Source organism: Lissotriton helveticus (assembly GCF_964261635.1).
Source record: "Lissotriton helveticus chromosome 1_1 unlocalized genomic scaffold, aLisHel1.1 SUPER_1_unloc_7, whole genome shotgun sequence".
Taxonomy (NCBI): domain Eukaryota; kingdom Metazoa; phylum Chordata; class Amphibia; order Caudata; family Salamandridae; genus Lissotriton; species Lissotriton helveticus.
In genome coordinates this window covers 845,247-863,997 of record NW_027611714.1, presented here as the reverse complement: position 1 = coordinate 863,997, position 18,751 = coordinate 845,247, and the positions used below count along the sequence as shown (strand labels likewise).

Genomic DNA, 18,751 nt, shown 5'->3' with positions numbered 1-18,751 from the left:
AAAGCCCCGCCACTTTTTGTCATAGACAACAAGAAACTGGAGGTAGTGGATAGTTATAAGTACCTGGGAATACAACTGGACAGACACCTTAACTTTTCCTCGCACTTTGAGGCCATCGAAAAAAAGGGAATAGCACTGTTACATGCATTCAACAGTATTTCTAAGCAGTTAAAGGGCCCTCTGTTTAATCCACTTCTGGCTGTCATTAAGGCCAAGCTACTCCCTACAATAGCCTACGGCAGTGTGTTACACCATGGGAGAAGTGCACAACTACTAGACAAGATTCAAACTAGAGTCTACAAGCGTATATTCAGTTTACCGCACAATGCCTCTCCGGCACAGGTCCGACTCGAGATTGGCCTGCAATCCCAAGATCTGCAAAAAAAGTATGAGACCATTAAGTTCTGGTATGACATCTGGATGAACAGGCAAACAGAGATCAATTCTGCTACGTGGGAGGCAATGCAAAATAGTCCCAATTCCCAGTACACCAAGTTTTTAAATCAGTCTCTTGATACTACCGAACTTGCATCATTGTGGCAAACTAAGCTACCGGTATCATCGTTCAAGCAAGTACTTAAAACGGCGGCAAACAGGCATTCGCTGACTAATGATAAGTCAATCTTTAGTCACCGCGCCCATGCCTGGATGATAATTCAATCATACACTATGCTCAAACCCGCAGTTTATTTCGGGTCATCCTTTTCATCATTTGTCAAGCTGAAATACCTTAGTTTAAGGATGGGAAACCTGCTGACAAATGCAGATCAACCAGCTTGGTTGAAACCGGACACCAAGGAGTGTGACTTATGTGGTGCCACAAAACAAGACCTTATCCACCTATTTTGCATCTGTCCAACATTGGACGAGGAACGACGGCGCTGGTTAAAGGAAAAATTTAATGACTATGGAATACGTACTTGTCGAACTGCCATCATACAAGTTTTGTGTACAGCGGATCCACAATTTATCTGCAGATCAGTCAAGTTTGTTAAGAACTTTGAGAGCAAAAGAGGAGTCATTGTGAAGGGTCGTTAAAAATGTAGATCAAGACGTAACGTTAAGAGGCTATAGAGGTTTTGCTACTCTCACGCAAGTATTTGCACCCGTCGACTTATGACATTCAATGGTTTCACATAACCCGCAGTAGATCGACTCAAATTAACTTTGATCTTGAGTAAGAAGAGCTGTGTGATCCGTTTTACACCAGCAAAGAGATCGATGTAAATTGACATTGAGCTTCTGAAATAAGAGCAATTTTTGTATAGAACGAATATAAACATGTGTTTATAATCAGCACGCGTTCGCTTTGCTGCCGGCCTCCCTCGCCCCCGCTCCTCTGTGCTGCGGGCGCACACTCGTTTCGATTCCGTGTTTGTTAATGTACCTTCAATATCACCTTTTCACCCTTCGCTGCTAGCTGCCTCCTATAGTCCCATACTGAGACATTAAATAAGTAGATGTGATAGGACTTATTTCAGAAAATTAACTGGTGTACTGTCGCTATGTAATGTTGTACATTTTTTTGTGAATGGACTCAATTGTTTGCAATTATTTTTCTCACATTTTGGTGTCTTTATATTGTTTTTGAAAAAGTGTTTATTGATTTGAATGTCTTGTAGTGTTTTAAACTTGGACATTTTTGAAAATCACAAATGTGTAAAAATATATGATGTAAATAGATGATGACGACAAATATAAGTACCTAAGAATTAACTTGTTGAGGTACTGAGTCTGCCAAAATAAAAAGCAGCCACGTAAAATCGAGACCAGGTTCCTTGTTTTTCATTAGATCCTATAGTACCCGAAGCACCTCATGCCGGTAGAAAGCCTCGAAACAACTACGATGCCAACGCCACTGAAACAGCTCAAGCCACAGAAAGTCACATCGGGGACAGGTATAGCACGAAGGGGCTATCATGCACAGGGTACACAGGCCATCCCCTACAGGGGAGGCCATCCCTTCAAAGTGAGGAGCGCGATTATTAACCGCAACCTCCATTACTCATCAGTCCATCCTCAAAAGCCACCCAACGGCGCAATTTTATATCAATGGCACAGCTAGCTCTGCTGCCACTTGAGCAAACCCAAACGAATTTGTTTCAGCTGTTAAGCTAATTTAAGAAGCGGGTTGCATTTTCCAAGGTGCCATGCCAGATAATGAAGCCATCATCTTTGTATTTGCACCACAGACGTAGCTCCTGTGTAAAGGAGGTTTTTATTCCATTTGTTCTGTTGTTCGAATCGGTGTACATAGAGACAGGCTATGCTAGGCATGAAAGTGCTTTCCATGGAAGTTCCATGTAATTGTGAGTAGATGGTATCTTTAAATTGAAAGAAGTACCTTGTTAGGGCGATGCACGCTAGTTGTATAGTCCACTTGACTGGTGCTTCAAAGGCCACTCCCTTTCATTTAGGATGTCTTCAATGACTCATAGGCTTTCTTCTCGGTGAATGCTTGTGTATAATGCTTCCACATCAAGGCACATCATAAGTTTGAAAGTTACATCAAACTCTTGATCTGAGATGATATTCAACAGGTTTTATTGTGTCTTTAACGTAGCACCTCATTTCTGAGACAAGTGGACATGAAAACCAATCCACAAATTTGGAAAGGGGCTCAAGAACAGAACCTATGCCAGAGACGATAGTGCGCCCATGTGGAGGCTCTGTTTATGTCTGTTTTAGAAATATAAAAATAGGGTATCTTAGCATTCATTGTAATCAAAAATGCAGCTTCCTTTCCAGTGATCCATCTTTCATTCTTGGCCTCTTCCATCAAAACATTAATCTCTTTCTGAAGTGTTTCAGTTGGATTAGTTTCCAACACTTTGTAATTTCTGGTGTCTCCTAATAGGGTAAGGTATGCCTCTCTGTAGTTATCTGCTGACTGAATCACAATGGCGCCTCCTTTATCCGCGTGTTTTATGACTAGTAGAGGCTTCTTCTCAAGATCTTCCCAGGGCTTTTCTTTCAATCTGTGTAAGATTATTGTAATTGGCTATCCTTATGTCTACATTCTCAATCTGCTTTATCGCAGCATCTTCAGGCCAAACCTTCAGGGGGGATACAACCTGGTTGGAAATTCAAAGATAATTCCAAGTTCAAATCTGTGTACCCTTGACTAAAGTACAAGCTAAGGTTTATTCTTGAAAAAAATCCTTTAGTCTTATCTTGCGGAAATTAAAATACTTGCCCAGGATCACATAATTTGAAACCAATTTAGGGGTCAAGAGCACTATAATTAGGTTGAGTAGATTATTTGAGTCACTAGATCTGCAAGGCTTTTTAACATTTTTAGGATTTGTCGAGCCCTGTGTGGGAAATGACTGTACCAAACAGGATTTGAGAGGCCCCAACGCGGATAATATCAGCTGCCTGCTAATAAATTATCATTACTACTTAAAGTAACTACAGTCTGCTAACTCGGAGTGCTGCCCAGCCCGCCGCAGCACTGGGCAAACCTCAGGAGAGTGAGAAGCTGAGGCACACAGATGTAATTTTCTCAAAAGGCTTCAGCTTAGCTACTAGCTCCCTAAAATAATTTCAATCAATTTTACTGTAGGCAATATGCCTGATCAATTTATTAATAAAAGATATGCAAAAACATATGGTCGGATGTATTTATTATGAAAAGCATATGTTAAAGTGGCTAAGGATATAATATAGGGGAATTGCTATTACACTGCATTAAAGCCTGCAGAGAGGTATTTATTACCACAATCTAACATATTACCACAGAAGACGCGTATTTGCCCTAGTGATCAGCTTTTGTAATAAAAATGGTTTCAATGAAATAGGCTGCAATTGCTGTGGCTTTACTCAAGCCAGTTTTAACTACAGCTGTTATATTACAAGTGACTTAAAAGTTATATATTTGTCCGAAACAAGAACATGTCACTTAAAATGCTATACTTCGCTTGTGTATGATCAAAATCTAATTTTGATCTTGTATTGTTAGCATTGTATATATTCAGAAGCACCAAGCAGAGAAGGACAGAATTGTTCCATTTAAAACAAGATTTAGCGAAAGAGACGGTGAACATCTCTGTCTTTTGGTGCTTGAGAAGAAGGCTGCCGGGTGTGCAAGTAGACACTTTTGTGTGGGATAAAACTGTGAAGGCAGCCACGTCGGGCCTGTGCACTGAAGCACGATAAGAGAGTAGACATGATCTGTATTCACAAAAAGTGCACTTCCACAAACTGATTGGGAGGTCAGAAGCAGCACCAGCCCTCACTGCACAAGCTTCTGCTGATTGTAAATACAAGAGCATGGCTTTAAAAAAAATATTTGCAGCAAGCCCCAGGTCATGTCCCAGATCAGCCAAATTAAAAGATGCTCATGTGGACACACTTGTGTCAAAAACATCATTTATAGATGAGGTCAGCAGTACGTGGTTGCAGAGGCCCAAAAGAAAGGTAAGAATGTGCAACTTGAGATTCGCCGACTACGGCGGCATTCAGAATCATGCCTAAAGCCTCCAAACACAACCGTGGCGGTTATCAGCTGATTAACGCGCCAATCCCTAATGCGTGGTTTCATTCTTGGCTACTCGACACCCAACCTTCCGGTCGCCATTTCCCGGGTCAGCATTCCTCGCTGCCGTGGCTCCCTACCTGCCTCCTCTGCCCCTCCAGAGCCCCCAATCAAATACACTCGCCAAGATCTGTTGTCGCAGGATCCACTACCCGCTGACGAACAGTAGTTCAACTACCTCGACTCCTCCGGACCCCCATGGAGAGCACTACCTCAAATACAGCAGCCCCGTCACGAAGATGATCCTGAATCCATAGGATTGAAAAGTCGTGGACTCACACAGCGCGATTGACGGCATATCTATGCAACCTTTGTGAATCAAACCGTGCTGAACCACACAGTCACTTGTATATATTACTTCACCTGCTCTCACTACGCGCCGTTCACTGTTCTCACCTTGTCACTTGCGTTGCCACGTTTATGTGTCACAAGCACAATTGTGCACAAAGTCCAAGTTGTGCTGCCATTGCCCTTCATCCTTATTGTGCTGTTACAACTGCACATCCCTTTTTCTAAATATATGATGCCATGTGCACTTTAGAAAAAAATGTACGCGAGTCTCCCGTTTTTTCCTTCCTCGTAATGTTTTCTACATACCAGTATATCTGACTCCCCTAGTGTTACCTTTTGACATAATGTTGTCTTTTATCATATGAAGCTTCCAAAAGCCAGAGGCTGAGGAATTGAACAGTTATGAGTAGCGGGCTACTAAAATTAAATTATTTAAAAAGTCTTTAGTCTACAGACCCAGTGAGTCCACGGCCACGGGCGACAAGGAGTCCCCAACAGCCTGGTCGCAGGGCATTGTGTTTATTTAGGCATTTTTCGATAGCGCATACTTTACCCAGAGGTGTCAGAGCGCTTTAAGATAGAGCGAAGTATATAGGATTAGATATTGTGGTAACACATTTACAGAGTATAAAGTCGCTAAAAATTACACCCGGCAAACTAAAGTTAAAGCGATTAGGGTTCCAAATAAACACATTCCACAATCGAAGCGTAAGAACAAACTAGTCTCCAGTGAGGAATACGAAACAGTCAGAGTTATTGGTCGCTGTGTCTTTGGAAGAGTTTTAAGGTCCTTTCGGAAGAAGCGGAAAGAGGTGGCGGTGCGGAGGTACAGAGGGTGCGAGCTCCAAACTCTGGTTGCACGACCAGATGTCTCTTTGTCATGACTTTTGAGTAATGTTGCATAGTTAACAGCAGAAGCATTGCAAAGTATTAAGAGCCTGATTTAGAGTTCGGTGGTTGGGTTATTCCTGGCCGTCGTATTACAAGTGCCATTGAATATAATATACCAAAGTCATTTTACTATCGTTCGTCTATCTATTTCTCTCATTTAGTTATCGTTATTTTACTTTTTGCTATTTCTTATTGCTTTTTCTGTTTCTCTCTATTCCTTTCTTCTTACCTTTCTTTGATTCCTTAACTTTGGCCGCACAGGCACTGGCGTCGGTGCACGCCGGAAATCGAACTCATAGACACATTGGCGCCCGCTCCCTGTATAATGTAACGCCCCCAGGCGGGGCGGGTTTGCTGTTTTGACCCCGCCCCCACATTCACAGACCCCGCCCAAACTCACAGGCCCCACCCCCACAGCCCCTCCACGGGCCCCGCCCCAGCATTCACAGACCCCGCCCAAACTCACAGGTCCCGCCCCCACAGACACAGACCCTCCACCCCCCAGGCCTCACTCACAGACCCCTCATTCACAAACCCCGCCCAAACTCACAGACCCCGCCCAAACTCACAGACCCCGCCCCCAGGCCTCATTCACACACACCCCTCATTCACAGAACCAGCCCAAACTCACAGACCCCGCCTCCACCCACAGACCCCGCCCTCATAGCCCCGCCCCCAGGCCTCACTCACACAAACCCCTCATTCGCAGACCCCCCAACTCACAGACCCCGCCCCCACAACCATAGCCCCGCCCCCAGGCCTAACTCACACAGACCCCTCATTCACAGACCCCCCCCCCCCAAACTCACAGGCCCACCCCCACAGACATAGCCCCGCCCCCAGGCCTCACTCACACAGACCCCTCATTCACAGACCCCCCAAGCTCACAGACCCCGCCTCCACCCACAGGCCCCGCCCCCACTGCCATAGCCCCGCCCCCAGGCCTCACTCACACAGACCCCTCATTCACAGACCCAGCCCAAGCTCACAGACCCCACCTCCACCCACAGGCCCACCCCCACAGACATAGCCCCGCCCCCAGGCCTCACTCACACAGACCCCCCCCCAAGCTCACAGACCCCGCCTCCACCCACTGGCCCCGCCCCCGCAGCCCCGCCCCCAGGCCTCGCTCACACAGACCCCTCATTCACAGACCCCTCCAAGCTCACAGACCCCGCCTCCACCCACAGACTCCGCCCCCACAGCCATAGCCCCGCCTCCAGGCCTCACTCACACAGACCCCTCATTCACAGACCCCGCCTCCACCCACAGGCCCTGCCCCCACAGCCATAGCCCCGCCCCCAGGCCTCACTCACACAGACCCCTCATTCACAGACCCCCCCCAAGCTCACAGACCCCGCCTCCACCCACAGACCCCGCCCCCACACCCCCGCCCCCAGGCCTCACTCACACAGACCCCTCATTCACAGACCCCCCCCAAACTCACAGGCCCCGCCTCCACCCACAGACCCCGCCCCCGCAGCCATAGCCCCGCCCACAGGCCTCACTCACACAGACCCCGATTCACAGACCCCCCAAACTCACAGGCCCACCCCCCACAGACATAGCCCCGCCCCCAGGCCTCACTCACACAGACCCCTCCAAGCTCACAGACCCCGCCTCCACCCACTGGCCCCGCCCCCGCAGCCGTAGCCCCGCCCCCAGGCCTCACTCACACAGACCCCTCATTCACAGACCCCCCAAGCACACAGACCCCGCCTCCACCCACAGACTCCGCCCCCACAGCCATAGCCCCGCCTCCAGGCCTCACTCACACAGACCCCTCCAAGCTCACAGACCCCGCCTCCACCCACTGGCCCCGCTTCCGCAGCCGCAGCCCCGCCCCCAGGCCTCACTCACACAGACCCCTCATTCACAGACCCCTCCAAGCTCACAGACCCCGCCTCCACCCACTGGCCCCGCCCCCACAGCCATAGCCCAGCCCCCGCTGCCTCGAGGCCTCGTCTCCCTCACCTCTCGTGCGTTACTCTGTGAGGAGCGGCCCTGAGGGGACGACGGACCACAGACCGCGCGCGGGACATGAGCCGCCGATGACCTGCAGCTGCGCAGGACACGCATTGTCACGAGTGCGCATGCGCAGGATTTCCACTGCTGATGGCCGCGCATGCGCTGAGGATAGCGAAGCACATTAAACTGTAAGAGTTAGTTACTGTGTATTGAGCAACACCGCAGAGAGATCACGGCCACCAGAGAGGGGACAGCAGAGTCCAACCGAGAGGGGACACAACCGGGACCGTCCACACTGTCTTCCCTCAAACACGGTAAAGCCCCAGGACTGAACTACGAGCGCAGGTTAAAGAGGGTTCGATGGGTTAACAACTGCGCATGCGCGGAGGACAGACGCTGATTCCCACAGCACAGTGTGGGTTAAAGAGGGACTGGTTGATTAAACAACTGCGCATGCGCTCTACCCCTCTTATGATGTATAATGCTGCTAGAACTCAGAAGTTGATGAGTGTACAGACCACGAGCAGTTGACATCTTCACCATTCCAAGATGGCGCCCGTTTCCATTGCCGTAGTCCTTCGTTTGTTGCTATGTCGGGATACCGGAAGTCACCCCGAGCGACGGGCTGAGCTCTGCTGATGTTTGGATCCTTTGCTGGACTCTGCGACGGTAGAAAGGTGAGACTGAGATCACAGGGTTCATGTCGGTTGAGAGCTTCCGGGTCATCACGCTGAGGTTTCATACCAGAGCGGCTCCCTGTGGGTCACTCGGACTCTCGAGGTGAGATCCGCGCTGACCATAGACCCGAGGGCCCTTCCTTCACGTAGAGCAGGCGCATGTGACTGTCAGTGTTTGCATTAAAGAATGATGCCTTGATAGACTTCAACAATTTGTGGCAGGGCTCGGTTAAACACGGCTTTGAAAGGAGGTGTTGTGATGTAGGTCACAGAAATGCAATAAACGAGTAAAATAGAAAGTGAAGTATTTTATTAAATTAAGCGAGCTCACGAAAGGTGAAGGAAGAAGCCGACTCCGTAACAGGGGCGTGGCTCTCCTATAAATATTTACTGAACATTCCTGCCCACGTCATTATCATGACCAATGGGAAGGGAGAGAAAAGGAGAAAATAAACTAGACATGCAACATCTCCCTTTTATCAAAAGGCATAAGCAGTATTCACATTAATTCATAATCTTTGAGGCCAATGGGTAATTTGGATATTCTTCCAAACCTGGTACAAGTACCTTCCCACCCTCCAAGACATTCATTTTTCTCCTCATTGAATGTACCAGAAGTACTTGGATTTTGATCAGACATTTTCTTACTGACATCTATAACTTCTGTGGTAATCTCCTCATCTATACTCCGTTCTATCTCGTCACCAGAACTACTCAAATCATTTTCATGACTTTCAACATTGTTGTACACATCATGGAATCTTGCATATTCTTTGTGTGGCATAGACACTTGTAGATCTTCAATATCAGTATACATACACCATGACAATTCGTTATCCAACACTTCCTTGTTTCTTTTCCCTTTGAACCATAAATCAACTTGTTCTTTGCTTAAATGTATAGCATCACTTTTGTTCCGCCAACCCAGGAATCTCAAACAAATGGCACTATCTGTGACTTCTACCACCTCTTCAGGGTCATAATACTTGGACACTCCTTTGACCTGGTTCTCATGTTTTCTGATAAGTGCCCAATCTCCTTTGCAAAACTCCTTGTAAACTGCTTTGTGCACCTTGTCGTGATATACTTTGGCTTTGGATTGGTTGTCACAAATCTTTTGCTTGACTTGAATTTGTTCATCACTTAAGGCTACTGGCTCTGGCAAACATGACTCAAAATCTTCTAATTTCGGTACCATCTCGTTATCGCACCTCCTCCCCCTCATCAAAAAGAATGGGGAAAACCCAGTTACACTGTTCGGGGTGGTATTATACGCAAACACTCTGTCTTGTATGAATCGCTCGACTGGAATGTTGGAAGACAAAGCCAATTGGATACCGTCTTTAATGAATCGATTGACCCTTTCTATCTCTGACCGTTAGATTTAGGTGAGTAGAATGGAGTTTTCTCTTGTCTAATACCGTGGAATCTCAAAAATGCAGTCATTTTACTGGACGTAAGTTGCTTTCCGTTATCCGATACGAGTATTCGTGGGCTTCCTTCCACAGAAAAAAAATTGTCCAAAAAGTCTATGACTGTGTCCGAGTCGATGGTTTTAACAAACCTATGGTAAATCCATTTGCTGTAATAGTCGCTCATGACAATGAGAAATCTGGATCCTTGGTTCAAAACTTGGAAAGGTCCCGCCATGTCAATGGCTACCTTGTACCATGAAGAATTAGGAATGGACACCAACTACATCTCTTGGACTCTGGGTTTCCAGTGCTTGTCAGATCTGATACATTCAATACATTTTTCAACAAATAAATTTACATCCAAATCCATTTGGGGCCACCAATATTGTTCTTTTAGTCTTTTTTTTGTCATGGTGGCACCTAAGTGAGCACTGTGAGCTATTTCAATAAGCTTTTTCTTTAGCTTACATGGAGGAACCACCAAATCACCCCTCAAAATGTACCCATCAACACAATTTAATTCTTCTGAAACTTGAAAAAACTTTTTGAATTCATGGGGCAAATTCCGAACAGGGGGCCATTTGTGGGACATGTATTGTTTAACCTTCAATAACACGGCATCATTTTTCATGGCTTCTACCCAGTCGTTTTCCGACAAAGCATTACCTGTTGCATAGCAACTGGAAATAGCAGAGACTACACATTCAGTGTCATCTTCATTCTGACCTTCATTATTTTCGGTAGGTAACCTTGACAAGAAATCTGCTCGAATATTGTCCTTCCCTGATATATGCTTAATGGAAAAATTATACTCCTGCAATTTAGCTAGAAGTCTTACCAATCTGGCCGAGGCCTTACCGTTACCTCTTCCGTAACCATCAAACATGTATGTGAGCGGTTTGTGGTCAGTAATTAATTCAAATTCTCTTCCCCATATATACATCTTCAATTTGTCCACTGCCAACACACAAGCTAGAGCTTCACGTTCAATTGTACTGTCATTTTTTTCAGCTTCTGTTAGTCTGCGTGAAATGAACGCTACCGTATGCATCTGTTTGTTAATTACCTACTGAACTGGCGTCTACAGTAATTATATTGGTTCCCTTTGAGTCAAATGGTTTCAATGTAGGAGCCTCTACTATACATTTTTTAATCTCTGTAAAGGATACTTCATGCTGTACATCCCACTTAAACTGCTCACCCTTGCGTAAAAGAGATCTTAATGGTTCCACTAAATCTGCGTAGTTTTCTATGAACCTGGAGTAGTACTCGCTTAACCCTAAAAAGGACCTGAGCGCATCCCTGTCTTCAGGTTTGGGTGCTTCAGCAATGGGTTTGATTAAATTCATCTTAGGTTTGATACCTTCTTGACTGATCACATGGCCTAAATATTCCAATTCAGTTTTTAAGAACTCACACTTTTTTTTGAAACTGTCATGCCCCTCTCTTGTAACTTACCAAGGACTTTTTCCAGGATGACATTATGTTCTCCTATCGTTTCAGCGTGGATAAGTATGTCATCCTGGAATTTTTGTACTCCAGACATCTGCCCAAACATATTTTCCATGAGCTTTTGGAAAACGCTAGCTGAGGATGCCAACCCAAATGGCAATCGTACATAACGGTAAGCTCCAAGGGGTGTGATAAACGTGGTCAATTCTTTTGATTCCTCATCAAGCCTGACATGGTGGTATGCTGATCTGAGATCCATTAAGGAAAAATATTTTGAACCTGCTGTGGCTGCAAGGATTTCTTGTATTCTTGGAAGAGGGAAACAATCTACTAGAATATTTTTATTAAGTGACCTCAGATCACACAGGCGGAATTCTCCATTCTTCTTTTTTATCATCACTATTCCCGAAACTCATTCAGCAGAATCTGCTGGTTCAATGATTCCTTCATTTACCAATTTTTCAAGGACCAACTTTAAATCATTCTTGACTGATAGAGGGAGTGATCTTACCCTATGTCTTACCGGTACTGCATCCTTCTTGAGAACTATCTTGTGAACAAAACCTTTCACACAACCTATTCTGTCCTCAAAAAGTGACTCATACTTACTTAGAATGTTATTTACATTTTCATTTTCACATGTTATAGAAGAAACATTAATGTTGGAAACAAATCCATCATCCAGTATGATGGGGTCTTCTGCTCCGGGCTTCAAGATTATTTTGAGTTTAGCTAAGTCTCTCCAACCAACAATGTCCCTGCCTCGCTCTGCAACATATATATTGGTATAGATACTCCTGCCTTTAATGTTCAAAATATCTACAAAATAACCAAATATATTAATGTTAGATTCACCGAAGGCTTTAGGATTTACATCTGACTCAACCAAATCAACTTGTGGCCAATACTGCAGGAATTTTTTGTCAGACACAATTGTAATAGGTGAACCCGAGTCCGCCATAATGTTCAATTGTACTTCTCCCACAGTGGCTACACCTAAAGGGCCTTTTATGTCTTTGTAATCTTCTTCTATAGTAATTACAATGTTAGAACACATGTTCTCATCAAACTCTTCTACGCAATTTATTTTAAGTTGGTGTAAAACGTTTCTGGCCAAATGTGCCACAAACCCCGCAAAATGCCCTACCTTTAAACATCTCGTGCACTTCTTTCCCAAAGCCGGGCAATTTGAGGAATCTGCCTTGTGGTTGTGAGAACCACATTTATAACATACAAATTGCAAAATGTTAGTATTAGCATGTGGCTTACTCTTGTTGCTATATAAATTTCTTCTTTTATCATTAACCAAATATACATTTGCATTTTTGTTTGCGGTTCCCGTTATTTCCCTTGACCCTTCCACTGATCTTTCGATACCCTTGGCAATGTCAATAGTTTCAGATAAAGTGGGTCTCTTACATGCCAATAGTCTCTCCTGAATCTTCTTTTCATAACAATGAAAGACTAATTGGTCGCGTATATATTCGTCCACTCTATCATTATAATCACATTTCGTTGCTAGAACTCTCAACGCTGCTATGTATTCCTCCACATTCTCAGATTGTTTTCTCATTGAGAAACGGTGTCTGCCCACCATTATATTTTCCTCCTCATCGATTTGTCGTTCCAATCTTTTAACTGCTTCCTGAAATTCATCTAATGGTATGAATTGACCTGATGGTGGTTCATACTCGGGCAGACTATAAAAAATTTCTTGGCCTGCTACGCCTAATAAACCTACTAAAATAGCTGTTTTCCTTTCTGCGTCGAATCACTTACCATTTATGGCAATTAAATAGTTTTCAAAGGCCCTGTACCAGTTGCGCCATCTCATAACTGGTTTGCCAGGTTTATTTAGAAATACTGCAGGAGCATTGAAGTTCGATTCATTTGCCATGTTATCTAGATCTGCAGTCTCTTTCTTAATGAATAGAGCAATTTTGAATGGTTAATAAAACAAAATCCTTGAAAGTATATACTTTTCTATGTGTCACATATTTCTTTTACTTTAAGAAGAAGAGAAAATTGCACTATGTTGGAACTGGGTAGCCTGGCCTAGGGCAAGACATGCATTTCAGAGGCACAGTGTTAAGGTTGCAGACCACCCAAAAGTAAAATCACGCAATATCACACAAAAGAAAACGCTACACCAAAAATGTGGAAAAATAAGTACTGTTTTATAAAAATAATATACTCTGTTCTCTTATTCGGTTAGCATTTACAGTTCAGTACTTTACAATAAATCAAGTAAAGAGCAATTCACTAGAGTTTTGGGAGAGAAAACTATCATACAATATAAGCACAAGAAGATATTATTGAATTAATAATAAGTTAATCAGCAGTAGCTTTCATTTCATTTGGACATCATGAACATCAGTAGTGCCACCTCCAGGAATATGAACCTGCTTCAAGAGCTATGGTCAAAAGTAAACATGGCATCAGACAGCAACCTTAATTAACTTTGGCTTCTATCACTACTGTCATCTAGTTTCTTCACTTGTCCCACTCTGTAATAAAAACAAACATCCTAACCAGCAGTATTACTCAGTTCATCAATCTGGCAATCTTATCTTGCTTCAGTAACCAGGTTAAGTACTTTGGGAGATTTCCCCCCAGTCTCAAGATCACAATTTCATTAAACCTGTCCCATGAACTCACACTAGGGACTTGTTCATAGTACTTTAATTGTAGGACCTTCCTTTCTCGTGGTCCAGTCTTTACTAACCCAGATCCCCCACCTTACTTGTGATGCAGCGTTAGTAGCTGGAGCTCACCGCTGATGGTCTCTTACTCTCAGCGCCGCCTCCTCGCCAGCACAGCCACACAGGCGCTGGGAAGGGGTCGCGCTGCTCCGCTCCCGCTAATACTTTTCAGAAGGAAGGGGGCCGCTGGGGGTTTCAGATATTTCCCTCCCCGCTCGCGCTCACTTCACTGCAGGGCGCTCGAGCCGGGGGGGGGGGAAGAGAAAAGCTCCTCTGTGTAGTAACCGCCGAGGGACTCTCCGCGTCTCTCCTCACTTTGGAAGGGGTCGCGCTGCTCTTCCAGTCATGCGCGGCGCTCTCCTCACTCTGAAAGGGGTCGCGCTGATCCTCCAGACATGCGCGACGCTTCCCTCGCTCCCGCCTGCACTACTCCAACTCCGCCTCACGGAGCCTGACAGCGCCACTGGGCATGCGCGAGAGAGGAGTGTCTCACCTCCGGAGACCGCGCTGATTGTCTGACGCTGCTCTTCCTCTGGGCACTTGACAAGGGCTCTCCCCGGTCTGCTTCTCACCACAGGGCACACAAACTCGGCTCCACAACGGCGCCGCTCGTCCAGTGCCAACTTGGGGGTTCAGAAGGGCGGATCAGCCCGTTTTCTCCTGGCTTCTACTCTCCTCAGTGGCGCTCCACCACAGCAGGTGAGAGGTGACGCTCCAGAGAATCAGGGACCAGGGAACAGTCTATCTCAATTACCAGTCTCTGGGCAGAGGACTGCGCTCCGCAGCGCTGCAGTCTCCTTCTCCTAGGGCTTCCCCACTATTAGTTAGAAAGGGGCAACTAGGCGCCCAGGGTCTCCAGCAACTTCCCACAGCGGGGCCAGGGCGAGTAACCAACAGGGGAATAATGGGTTAAACCAGTAAAGCAGCCTCCCAGTTCAGGAGGTCAACCCTGAGTCCAACCTCTTCCCACCCTCAGCTACCACCTGTCCTCCAGCTGACTTCCACAGGTAGACAAAATGGCTGCCTCGCATTCCGCCTTTTATAGGCTGCCCTTCAATGGTCCAGCATGGACCAGAAGGTTCTGGAATGCCCTATGTTAAGCTATGGCCAAGTTCTAGGTGCGACAGTTGGGGGCAGTTGGTGGCCACCATTTTAGGTGGTGCCAGCTTCCCTGTCAGAACAGGCCTCTGGGCCTGAGGTAAAAGACTATGGGGGGGAAAAAGAACACCTATCCCCTTGACCAACACCTAAAAAGTAGTAGACACAAAAAATAGTAAGGGTATGAGGGGCAAAAAGGGGACAAAATAAATAATAATGAGGAGGGACTGCGCAAAAAAATCCAGACAGGTCTAACACACTATATATATATATATTTTTTTTAAATCAGTCACATGTGAAATAACGTGAAAAGGTTACTCCACTCCAATGTAGGATTCAAAAAGAAGTAGGTAAACTCGCACTGTTTAAAACGAGTAACGTGAAGAATCTCATAAAACAGTCACTCGGTTGCAATTTACCTTGCTTTCCCGACGCTATGACTTTCTGACAAGAGGCAAAATGGCGTCGCGTCGATCACGTTGATGACGTCTTGACGTGAACAGCTGACGTTGCCTCTCAGCTGTGTGAATCGGAATGGCAGTTTGCGCGAAGAAATTGACAGTTGAACTGTCAGCTCTCACTGACGCAACGATCACCTCAGAAACTGCTCTCTGTAGCGGAAAATACGTACACTTCAACTTGTGTAAACTAAATATGATAAAAAATACATCATAACTTGCCTCTTCAATATTAGCAATCCGTCGTCTGCATACCACGGGGACTTCACGTCTTCTTCGGTACTTGCCACGACGTGATGTTAACACTCGGCTATTACCGTTTTCTCGAATTAAATGGAAATTGAAAATTAGGCGAGTGTCATAACCTCCAAACATCAATAAATACTGAACTTGCCTTGAAGTTGTGGTTAAGACGCTCCGACCGAACTCTTTGCGCAAGCTTGCTTCACGAAAATTCGTATCCCGACCTCGTTGCCAAATATGTTGTGATGTGGGCGTGGCTTAGCGAGCGGCAATGGCGGTCGCAGCTTTCTAGAGCTCCCGCTTGCCCGCGACATATTTGCTCATTTATCCTGATCACCGAGCCTCTACATCACACCCAGAGTGAGGCGACAACTGCTGTAGGTGCCTGAGTTCCTCCGGTGTGGTTGGCGGTGCCCCGGGCACCTTGAACGCGGCCGGGAGACAGCGAGGGGAGTGCGGCCCAGCGCACAGCCGGAAGGCAGGGGACTCGATTTTGGTGCACCCGAAGTGGGGAACACCAGTGTGGCGTGACCGCCCTGTCGCTTTCCTGGCACCGAGATAGCCCAGCGGGAGGCACAATAGTCGGCGCATATCCCTCGAGAGCCCAGCGGGACGATTGAGGATCCGGAGGGGCGTGAGCTCGTCCTACTAGACGCTGCGGCCTGGTGGAACCAGCGAAGCCGGGGGCCTCGAGTTTCGCGACTACCGCCCGGGGCTCGCTGTGGATTGCGGCCGCCTCCGGGGCTGGACGAGGCCTCAGCGCTGGGATTGGCGGGGAACCTCCCTGCTGCTCCCACACAAAGAACGGCCCTGAGCACAGTGGGACGACTGTCAGTGGGCCCTGCAGCAGACGACGAATAGTGAGTACCCGCCTCTGGGCCCCCAGACGTTCATGGCGGTAGCAGCCGGACTTACAGCATACGGGGGGTGCAACAGAGGACTTGCGGGCTGCTGGCGGTGTGGGGGCAGATCCTGAGGCCTGCCTTGACCTACCTTAGGAAAAACAGAACAGGGTGGCTGGACAGGATTATTCGTGAAACAATTCCCCAGACACACAGTCAATCTGTACCGTGTGACCACTGGATTTAATTTTCCAAACCAGTTTATTTTTCTTTTTTACATTTATCAGCAATTTTTTGAAACACAAGCACAAACAAAACCACTGTCAATTCAAAAGGTTCATATATACAGTATCTACAAATGCACACATTTACAAATTTACAACAAAGAATCAAACAAAAGATTGGTTAGACACACCAAAAGACAATCACAAATGTATAATAATTCAAATAAATTGCAATTATATACAGTGCAGAGATTAATCCATAAGCGAACAAACGGGAACCAGTCCTAGAGATTGAAAAAACCAAGTGACAGGCGGGGTTGAGATCAAAAACAAGCCTGCCTGTCAACGAAAGCCTGTGGTGTAATGTTAAATAGGGTTGCAAGGCTAGGATACAGAGTGGTGGTATGATTTACATCCTAGCGGCACCCTTTGTTGTAGCCACAGGGTGGTATTGTCGACGCGTTTCGAACCTAAGTATTCAAGGTTCTCTTCAGGACAGGGACTGGGAAACAGATTCTGCACGCGGGCACAAAGGTTGCCGTGGCGTAGGTATGTCGTGTTCACACCTGCAATAGGCGCAGAGCAGGACTTAAGGCGTGGTGTCAGGCTTCAGAAGCTTGCAGGTATCAGGGCGGCTCACATTATTTTGCGCGTGTAGGTCTGGCTATGCAGACCACAGGGAGGGAAGCGGCCGGTCACTGGCCTCAGTTCAGGCCGGCAGTTAAAGTTGGCCCGTTTTCTGAATGAAGTAATCAAGCCACAGAAGGTCCGTGTTGCTCACTCTCTCCCAGGAACAAGCTGTCTGTAGGTCCTACCTTAGCCAGGACACGGGATCAGAAACACGGGGGAACACACCCGGCAGTGGGAGAGATCGGCTGGGTGAGTCCCGGCAGGACTGCACAGACGAGATAGGAGACCCCATATTGTCATACCTGTGTTGTCTGTCGGTGGCCCATTGGCGGTTGGTAATCATGACCCAAGGAGGAGGCGGTGGTCCAACCAAGCAGCCGACCATAGATAAATACACGGGACCCACTGGAGGCCCATCGGGTGGTGGACAACAACAACCCCCCTCAGGGGGGGGGGGCGGACAATACAGCTCTTATGGCCGCCATCACCCAGTCCAGGGATATGCTGGACGCCAAAGTAGGCGCGGTTGGTGTCGATGTTACTTTGATTCGCCAGGATCTACGGAACGCTGTAGCGCGGATTACCGAAGCAGAATCCAGGATCTCGGTGGTGGAGGATGATGTGGGTTCCTTGAAGAAACGACTGGCAGTAGTGGAATCTGTGCATAAGAATCTGGCGCTTAGGGCTGAGGATGCGGAAGGACGTGCTCGTCGTAACAACCTCCGCTTCATCGGTTTTCCGGAACGTTGTGAGAAGGGGAACATGGAACAGTTTCTTGCTCAGTGGTTGCAGAGTTGGATGCCTCCGGAGGCCCTGTCCAACTGTTTCATCATCGAACGTGCACATCGCGCCTTGACCCAGAGGCCTCCGGAGGGTGAACGTCCCAGGGCGGTGATAGCTAGACTGTTGAATTATCACGACCGAGATGCCATCTTGCAGGAAGCCAGGACCAGGGATGCTCTCCACTATGAAAATCGAAAGATCATGATCTTCCCAGACTATACTAAGCTTGTGCAGCAGAGGCGACAGTCCTTCATGGATGCAAAGGCGAAGCTGCGGGGTTTGAAACTCCAATACTCGTTGCTGTACCCGGCTCGCCTGAGGGTGATCTTCCAGTCCAAAACGCTGTTTTTTGATTCTCCGGAGGATCTCTTTAAGTGGAAGGATGAAACAGTGGCGCTCAGGCCACATGCTCAGCCGGGATTGAACCCGGGATCTTCGAGGGGGCCGTCGCAGGAACGGGGAGATCGACCGACCAAGAGTAGGAGAAATCGGAGGTCCCGCTCACTGAAGCGGTCGGCCTCTGTCTCTGATGCACAGGAA

At 46.9% G+C, this 18,751-nt stretch overlaps 3 protein-coding genes across 11 annotated transcripts in view; 1 reads left to right on the top strand and 2 right to left on the bottom strand.

The window, feature by feature from the left end:
• LOC144806424 (uncharacterized) overlaps positions 1 to 8,001 on the bottom strand; it is a 65,811-nt gene extending 57,810 nt beyond the window's left edge. For 3 of the 8 annotated variants that reach the window (XM_078672789.1, XM_078672790.1, XM_078672785.1), the window contains exon 1: positions 7,891 to 8,001. The gene's annotated coding sequence lies outside the window, so the exon portion shown is untranslated. Of the gene's footprint in view, positions 1 to 5,948; positions 6,091 to 7,693; positions 7,808 to 7,890 lie in introns of those variants that run through there. The other 5 variants (XM_078672786.1, XM_078672787.1, XM_078672783.1 and 2 more) reach the window with 2 other exon arrangements.
• Positions 1 to 18,751, bottom strand: part of LOC144806430 (uncharacterized) — a 342,683-nt gene that overhangs the window by 145,803 nt on the left and 178,129 nt on the right. The gene's annotated exons all lie outside the window — the stretch shown is intronic.
• The window catches only part of LOC144806428 (uncharacterized), a 369,061-nt gene continuing 358,022 nt past the window's right edge, over positions 7,713 to 18,751 (top strand). Inside the window, exon 1 of one of the 2 annotated variants that reach the window (XM_078672796.1) lies at positions 7,713 to 8,001. The gene's annotated coding sequence lies outside the window, so the exon portion shown is untranslated. The remainder of the gene's footprint in view (positions 8,002 to 18,751) is intronic. The other variant, XM_078672795.1, reaches the window with a different exon arrangement.